Source organism: Meleagris gallopavo, chromosome 2 (genome assembly GCF_905368555.1).
Source record: "Meleagris gallopavo chromosome 2, MGAL_WU_HG_1.1, whole genome shotgun sequence".
Taxonomy (NCBI): domain Eukaryota; kingdom Metazoa; phylum Chordata; class Aves; order Galliformes; family Phasianidae; genus Meleagris; species Meleagris gallopavo.
This window is the reverse complement of record NC_139405.1, coordinates 43,037,103-43,046,088: the sequence shown is the minus strand read 5'-3', so window position 1 is coordinate 43,046,088 and position 8,986 is coordinate 43,037,103. Positions and strand designations below refer to the sequence as shown.

Genomic DNA, 8,986 nt, shown 5'->3' with positions numbered 1-8,986 from the left:
CCCCTTCTCAGTAAAATGCTGCACAGGGATGCAGAGCAGCTTGGCGCTGGACTTTCAATATATTTAAACACAAGCAATTCACTGAGCTGGAAAATTGTAAATCTGCAATTTTATTTAAAAATGTGGTCACCCTGTTCTTTGAAGCCATGTTCAGAGACAGCAGAATAATTAATAGACCTGTGTGTGATACAAAGAATGACAAATTTTAATAAAATTGGTAAGATTTTTTTTTTTAAATTTTAAGCAGCAGATTTATGTGTCTAGTTTTACTTACTATTACATGAAGAGAAAGGCTGTTAAAACTATCTTGTGCAGGTTAAAGCACTGTCACACTTTTTTCCTCTGAACTAACATTGAGGGGGCAGCAACATGTACTGAGGCATTAGTAATGTTTGCTCAGTGTGTATGCAGTGCCTACCCTGCACCATGTCTAGACACCTTCCTAGCATTTCATGTAGCAGCATTTCAAACCAAATCAGAGAGAGACCAGAGCTGTCATCATAGCTCATTCTAGTTATAAAGCACACCCTTACTTGATGTGCTGCTCAGAAAGTGAAACAAGACACATAACAAAAGTAAAAGATGTTTAAGGTGGTCAACATAAAAAAATGAGGCAAGAGCAACCAAAGTGAAAAGTAAAGGTGAATGTTTTCAAAGGTAGGAGACTCTCATAGAGGGAGAGTATAACTGAAATGAAACAGAACTTGTCATCATCCTTTTTAAGAAATGCAGCTGGACTGACGTAGCTGCACTGAATTATGAATGATGTTGTGAATTATATGCGCAAAGAACCACTACACAGATGAGATAACACCAGTTTGGAGGAGAAAAAGACCACAGAGTTGTATTGCTTAGCCACAAAAATACAGAAGTGATGAGAGAAGCAATAGCTTCTTGAGGGAAATCCATCTGAATTAAGGAGAGGGTATGAATTTAGAGTGGAGTACAAGGAAAACTGTGAACTAACGAAGGCACTTTAGGAGGAATAAGTCTTCCAGAATAAGTCTTTAAGATAGGTAAGCCCTGTGGGAAACAAAGGACTCTGCAGAGAAAATGGGCAGTAAGACAGCTGTTGAGTAGTCTCCTGGTTGCTGACAGTTGCATTTGTTAGTATTCCAGTTTCATAATACCTACATTAAGTAGTTGGCTGGGACCTGTGCCTTCAACACTCCTGGAAGGAGCTCTGCTGAGTAAAGAGAAATGAAATATCAGATTAAAACCAAACATATTCCACTCCTGTTTTCTGCGAGCTCTGTAAGTTCAGTTTCTGTAATATACCCATCATGCAGGAACTGAGTCATGTGCCTAGGTCCCTCGTTTACAGAGCATGCCCTGCGAACACTGAACATAGCAGAAAGGGTGTTAGACAGTGTTATCTGTCAAGTGTAACTATTAATTCAACCCCATGATACTCAAAGTAGAAGAGAATATCAATTTGTTTCGCCACTTATGTTAAGTTGCAACATTTAGGAATATAGTCTGTATAGTAAAAGAGCAGCATCTGCTGTGAGCTTGGAAAACAAATTATTACTGCTTGTTAACATCTTTGCATAAATATTTGGGAAATTGGTATTATTTATTTATTTATTTATTTTGCAAAGGATTCTCTCTTCAATTAGTCCCACAGCCTCTTTGAGTTTTTATTTTCTTTGCTCTCAGCAGTTGTGCACAGTTATAGGAAATCAGGCCTCATGAACCACAGGCATTTGCACACTTGTTTCCATAGCTGGGTACAGCTCTCAGTGAGAGGAGTCACTCAGGCATATGGCCTGTAATAAGCTGAGCTCTAACGAGCTGGAACTTCCTGCTTTAACAGTTATTTGGCCATTTGTTTTCATGCTGCAGCTCTTCGATTATTTCCCTCTCTTTGACAGAATGATGAAAGCAGCCACAGGGTTTATGTGCCACCTCTACCAAATGTTGCCCACATTCCAGTAATAAGGCAGAAAACAAGGGGGATGAATAGGGATAAGGTGTCCACTGAGTCTGGAAGTCCTGGAGATTAAAAGAAACATATTCTGCCAAAAGAAGGACTAACGTATGTACAATTAAAACTGCTCAAACCAGCTAGCTAGTACCTTGTAATTAACACTTTGTCTGAAGTTGTCTATATAGCAAGTGGCTATCCTAGTTTTCTCTCTTATATCAAAACTGGTGATTATTATTTTTACAGCATATCTGCTCAGCATGCTCAGGTTGGAGAATAGAAGACTCCAAGGTGACCTGATAGTGGCCTTTCAGTATCAAAATGGGGAAGAAGGGGGCAGACTCTTTAGTAGGGCCTCTGGTGATAGAACAAGGGGAAATGGTTTGGTGCTTAAAGAAAGTAGATGTAGGTTATATATAAAGAAAAGGACTTTTGCACTGAGGGCAGTGAACATGGAACAGATTTCCCAGAGGGGTGGTAGAAGCTCTGTCCCTGGAGACTTTCAGGGTGAGGCTGGATCAAGTCTTGAACAACCTGATCTAGCTGTGTATGTCCCTGTCCATTGCTGGGGAGCTAGACTAGATGACTTCCAAATCTAATGATCCTGTGATTCTATGCTCTTTAATTATTTCAGCATTTCATTTAGAGACGTAAGCTTAAAGGCATTTTCATAGTTTCACGAATCTTAGTGAAAAATATCGCTTTAAATAAACTAGTGATATGTCTGGTGAAATGGCAAAACTGGAAATAAGTCTGAAAATCTTCAAAGCAAATGAGTGAACCAACACAGGGTTTTGCACAACTTAAACAGCTAAGAAAGAATCAAGCAACAAGAAAAAACTTCATTGATTTAACAAATAAATAACAACATTTCTGTGGAGAACTCAAGGGAACTTTCAGCAAACTAGGTCTTGTTTTCCCAAAGAAACCTATATCCTGAGCACACAAGCCAGTCAGACATTAACCTAGGTTGCCTTCTGAGCCCTGGCACAGCACAGAGACAGCTCTACATTTTTCATAATTGGAACCAATAAAATTTTTTTTACATCGAATTGTTTTGCAACAGAGTGGAGCTTGCAGTGGCAGTGAATTTTGCATGGAAGAGTTCTGCTTTCCACTGCACATCTCAATTTTTCATTGAAAAACTAAGCTAGTAAACCAAGAAAGTAGATGAAATACTTCAATTCTGAAGGGCAGTCACAGCACTCCAGAAGTCTCAAGTCCCTCCTGCTTTCATTCCTAACTAGGGACTTGGTCCCAGAGCCAAACTATATTTCTCAGCAAAGTTCTGTCCAGGCAGTAACACTGATATTCCTCTTACCTGCATGAAAGGAGAATGTTCTTCATGGAAGATGTGATGAATTCAAGGAGTCAGCACTTCATGTTCATTTGTTGGAATATGCAATTCTTTACCACCCAATTCACTCACTGTTCAAAGAACAGGCAAGAAAAAGAAAAAACATGAATATAGGGATACTGGAATAGAAATGGGCACAGATCTTTTCAGCCTAGTCAATTACAGCAGCTATTTTTTGTAGGCAATGAAGCAGTGCTGGAGGGTTCTCCAAAAATGAACAGGACAGCCACTCAAGTATGAAAAACCAATTAAGCAGAAAAAGAGGCCACTCGGTCTTGCTTAGTGACAGCCATAGGATATGTCAGCCAGTTTTCATATAGAGATGTCCCTTGCATCCAGTCTGACTCAAGGTACAAGAGAAGTGAATGTGTTGTGTGAAGGAGAATTTGCACACAAACAAAGAGGATCACATAAAATATGGAGAATATGCAGTCTTTTACATCCTCAAACTGAAAGGATGCACTGACAGGATAAGCAACTTAAAATCAGTTGATGATTATACTTACTTTCCAGAGAGGATTGCTTTTGCTTTCTCCAAATAGTGTCTCGGCTGGTGTAACTTATATAGCTGATTTCTGTAAGATCCATGTCAATTTACCTGTTGAGCTGCTTGCCCTTAGAGAACTGGCATGTTATCTAAGGTGAAAAATACATGCTCAGGCTTTGCTTCAACTTCTGTTCAAGCAAAAAATATTATGAGCTTGAGGCTTCAAAACTGACAATACTTACTCCCAGCTATGCAAAAGCAGAGGTAAGAAGCCACTTTCACTTCAAAGATCAAAAATAAATCTGGCATTTATTTTTGAAAAGAAAAGGGAATCTTCTGAAGCAAGATGAAGAGCAAAGTTGTTAATGCAGAGAAGCTCTTAAAGATATCTGCAAAGAGGAGCAGAAATAAACATGCAAATGGAGCTTGACACATTTCTTGAAGGAAGAAGTTATGAATGACTGGATATGTTTGAAACGTGGTGAGATGACTTTCAGTACCAAAAGATCAATAGATTCTTGATCGAGGGAATCCAGGAGAGGCAGAAAAAGAAGAGGTGAAGGAATACAAGCCCATAGTGAAAAGTTTTTTCTTGCTATGTTTCAGGCCTGTTTTCTTTCTCATTAGAGCTATGGGGAAAAAGGAGAGAAAAGGACAGAGGTGTATCAACATCTGTTTTTTAATGCTAAGTAATATCCATTGAGCCTCAGAAAGAAGTTTGATTTAGGTTCTGTTTGTGGAACAAACTGATCAATTCTCATCTGAGTTGTCCTCATTTACCTATTTTCTGTACAAGGGAAAATAATTGGTGAGCTGATCAGATAAGGAAATGCCAAATAAGGAACAGGATTATAGCAGAAAGCCAATCTTTAAGAAGAATTAGCCTCTTGATTTTCTGAGTCATATAGAAAAGAGGAGAAAAAAAGCTATAAGGCAATAGTGAGGAACTTACTGATTTTTTATGACTGTACCAAGGGATTTTCAGGACAGTATGCTCAGCAGTGCTTCTAATGCTGCTCTGGAAAAGTTTGGCATATGGTCCTCATAGTTCTTCTCTAAGAAGTCCAACATCAACCACATATGCACATAACGTGGGTGGCTCAGTCTTAAGTAAAGCCTCAGTGACCATAAACAGGGTAGGGCAGTTAGAGATCTGTGCCTACCTTGCCTTTATTGGTTCCTGTTCCCACAGTACTAGTTACAGTGAAACTAGCAGAGACAGCAGAGAAGTGACTAGCGTGGCTGGGATTACATAAAGCATCCATGGGCTGTTGAGATCTTTTACAATGTTGAGGCCACAAGTCAGTGTCACCTGCCCAGCTGCCACCTGTTGGCTCCATCCCAGCACAAGGGCTCACTAGCTCAGCTGCTGCAGCTGCCTGCAGCCAATCTATGCTTGTCTTTGATCAGCTAAACTTAAAATACAAGCTGCTATCGAGCCAGGCAGTGACTTTCCTTTCTCAAAGATGCAAATGCTAACAAATGTTTTAAAATTCCCCATTGAGTATTCCTCTGTGCATGTACATGTGGGTGTGTGTGTATACTATTTGCAATGCTGCTTAGAAGCATTAAAGCAAAATGACATTGTCAGCTTTACTTTTTTTTTTTTTTTTTGTATTTGAAAACTACTGATGTCAATTTATTTTTGTTTGTGAATCTCAGCCTGATTGCTGCTGAGTCACAGAAGAAGACAAATAATAATAAATACAGTTCCTTATTTACCCAGAAAGCTGCTGACCACTGGAAAGACAATCAGAAGGGGAGTCTTCTAAAACCAGCTATAACGGTGTCTTAGTTTCAGCTGGGATGGAATTGCTTTCTTTAGAGTATCTGATATAATGCTGTTTTTAGGTCCTAGGAGACAAACAATATTGATAACACACCAATTTCTATAGTTGCTGCTAAGCAGTGTTGTACAGAGTGGAGGCCATTCTTAGCGAAGGGTCCAAGGAGCTGTGAGGGTATGGAATTAGGACAGCTGACTTAAACTGGACATTCCATACCATATGACATGAAACAGAAGGAGTTTTGAATGAGGTAAGTGTTATCTCTCTCTCTTTTCCACTGCTCAGGGGGCTAGCTGGGTATCAAATAGGGAGTGGTGAGCAATTGCTGGTGCATCACTTGTTATATAGATTTATATACATTCCTATACATATCTATATATAGAGGCATAACTACTATTCTTTACCTTTTCTCTATCTTATAAATAGTTTTATCTCAACCCCAAGTTCTACTTTTTTTTTTCTTTTTTTTTCCCCCCCCTATTCTCTCCCCCATCTCACTGGGAAGAGGGGAGTGAGCAAATGACCTTGGTGCACAGCCACCTGCTGGGTCATAGAATCACTAATTTTGGAAAAGATCACTAAGATCATCCAGTCCAACCATCAACCCATCCCCACCATGCCCATTGACCATGTCCCTCTGTGCCACATCCACACGGTTCTTGAACATCTCCAGGGTTGTTGACCTCATCACCTCCCTGGCAAACTACAACAGCATAACAGAGGGTTTCTGTTTCCTATGCAAATTTCCCAGTCACTCACAAGGTTTGACTGATGTGTGCTGCATTCTCCAAACCAGAAATATAAATATCCAGGAGCAGTAGCAGAGACTGTCCTAACTTACGCAAATAGGAGCAGAGGAAGCACAGTGCTCTGGAAACTGAAACACATAAAGACAGCTGAACTCTGATATCCATGTTCTGATTTCCAGGGCATTTATTCCTCATCCAGCAATTCTCAGTCTTCTAGCTGATGTGACTGAGCCATGTAATACTTAAATAATTTTCATCATTTTTAAGTTTTAGGAAAACATTACTAGCACATTTCACATTCCCTGGGTAACAGTGGCATCACAGGAGATATCTGCAAGATGCTGTCGTAATTGCTGCTCAACTTTGAGTCTGACAGCACAGATTCACATCACATGTGATAATACAATCCGGAGAAAATTGTCAGGCTATTTAGTCCACTGCAAACACAATTAGGTGACGTGATAATTCCAATGGCATTTCGAGCTAAAGAGAGTATGAAATGAGAGTAGGACTCTACCACTGTGCCATGGCTGAGATTTCATGCTTTCCCACTAGTAGCATGAGAAATGAAGTGAAACACAACAAGATATATATCTTTTCTTCCCCATGGCTGAAAGGCTTTCTGAGACCTCTGAGAAAACAGCATGACTGATACAGGGGCTTGAAAGTATCTACCAACTGACACTCTCAAGATAGCATATAGACCCTGCTTAGTTCTTTACCAACACAGCTCAAAACAGCTTTATCAGCAATAGTGGCTTAAAAGCAGCCACAACAAAGTCATGCCTTTTGTTCTGAAGTGCTGTGTAGAATCACAAGAAGGTCTCTGGGGTACCTTTGAAAAACTCTGGCCACAACAGGGTAACTTCTAAAGAAGGGGAGCATGGGATCTCTGGAATTAAACTCTACAAACATGAATCTCATCATGGGTGTTTGGCTTGAAAACATTCTTATGGTCAAGTTTATTCTGCTATAAAGGATTCACTCAAGCAGTGTAATGAACAGAGACTTCCCTTAGGGCATAAAGAGCAAGGAAGCATCACTTACAAAACTGTGACTGGTAAATCACAGCAGATGAAGGTTGCAGTGCTAATGTAGATTTTCCTATGTGCACATCTAGCAATATAGCATGTTTGGAAGTCTTCCATTACCTACTATTCTCAGCTTTCTCCTTTCCTCTCTTTCCTAAGTTGCATGACATAGAGCACGGTGCTAGTAGTTCCAAAGTCCAGTCCTCTGAGGAAAACCAGAAAATCATTCTGCCGTTCCACATTTGATTTGTGTCCACGCTAATTATACAGGCAGTTACTGAAAGGGCTTTGTATGTTTATTAAAACTACATCAGAGGTGCAGCACTGTTTTCCCTTTTTATATGACCTGCAAGGAAATAGAAAAAGAACCCCACAGATAATTCCATTCAAGTTCAAGTTATTTAGTTCAGCAGCTTTCATCTGAATATTTTTGTAAGAAGCTGTAGGCTGGGTATTTTTGTTGTCCTTGCCATGGCTAATTTAGTTCTCCGTATGTGTTTCAAGCATTTTGCTGAAGAACCACATTGTTTATAATGACACTGATGGTGATGGAATATCAGCCCCTCTCTAATGTCCTACAGTGGCTGAGGGGAACGCTCCCAGCTTCTCACTCTTCTTGTCAAGCCAAAAGGTACATTATAGCCCATCTATTTCAGAAACACATGCCAGGAGGATTGAAATCTGCAAGTCTGTCTGCTCAATATGAACATCAAAGAGAGGCAGATCCCCTGCCAAGCAGGAAAGTTGAAGCAACGAGAACATTAGCCAGCTAAGCCACAGTTGCTAGACTTGATTGCAGACTTAGAAAAGATAAAGTACATTTTATTCACTGCAAAGTGATAGCTTCAACAGATATTCAAAATATATGGCTGAAATATTTTCTCCTACTCATTCTTAAAAAGATAGCATTGCCTCAGTGCTAGTGGAGCATGCTATGTTACATACCCTTTCCTTGACTGACAATAATGCAACTGTGGACACAGGATTGACAGCTGACTTATTTATTTGAGAATATTCCATGCACTGAACAGAAAAGCATTATCATCACTTGGCCTTAGGGCTTTCTATCTATTTACTCTCCCTAAAAATGCGTGCACTTTCTTAAAAGAAAAACTGGTTTTGTAGTTCATTGTGAGCTATGACTTTCCTTTGTTACAGGTTACAGCAGCAAATTTAAATAGGAGCACTTCTGAACTCAAATAGAATATAAATGATATCAACTGAATGTTTTTCTGGTTTCAGGTGTTTCAGTGACCTCAGCCCAACTGAGGGCCCAAGGCTTATATTTATCTATTTATCTCACTTAATTCAGTGGTTAAAAACCTTTATATTTAACAGCACAGAACTAGAGCTTTATCAGAGAAACTTACCACTGTCTATCTTCCACTTTCCTCAGCAACAAGTGTTATGGTATTTTACAAAAGACGAAGTGTTTTATTTTTGGTTGTCCTTCCTGTCACAATTATACACAGATAATGGATCGTTTTAGCTGTTCCAGAATGCCCTTAGTGTTAGAACACCACCTTTTTTTTTTTTTTTTTTTTTTTTAATGAACATCAGTGGCCTGGATTGTGTGTGGGATTAATTTCATGTTATAGGAGCTGTGGAAAAACTAAGGATACCTCATCCATGCTATCTGATTTTCCTC

The 8,986-nt window shown here is 39.5% G+C and overlaps 1 long non-coding RNA gene across 1 annotated transcript; it reads right to left on the bottom strand.

The window, feature by feature from the left end:
- Positions 1–403: 403 nt before the first annotated feature.
- LOC146544954 (uncharacterized) lies at positions 404–5,093 on the bottom strand. Its single transcript, XR_014882160.1, has 4 exons — positions 4,724–5,093; positions 3,791–3,920; positions 3,249–3,355; positions 404–1,186 (listed from the first exon to the last, which is right to left on the bottom strand). It is a non-coding gene; the product is annotated as an uncharacterized LOC146544954 (long non-coding RNA).
- Positions 5,094–8,986: the final 3,893 nt, after the last annotated feature.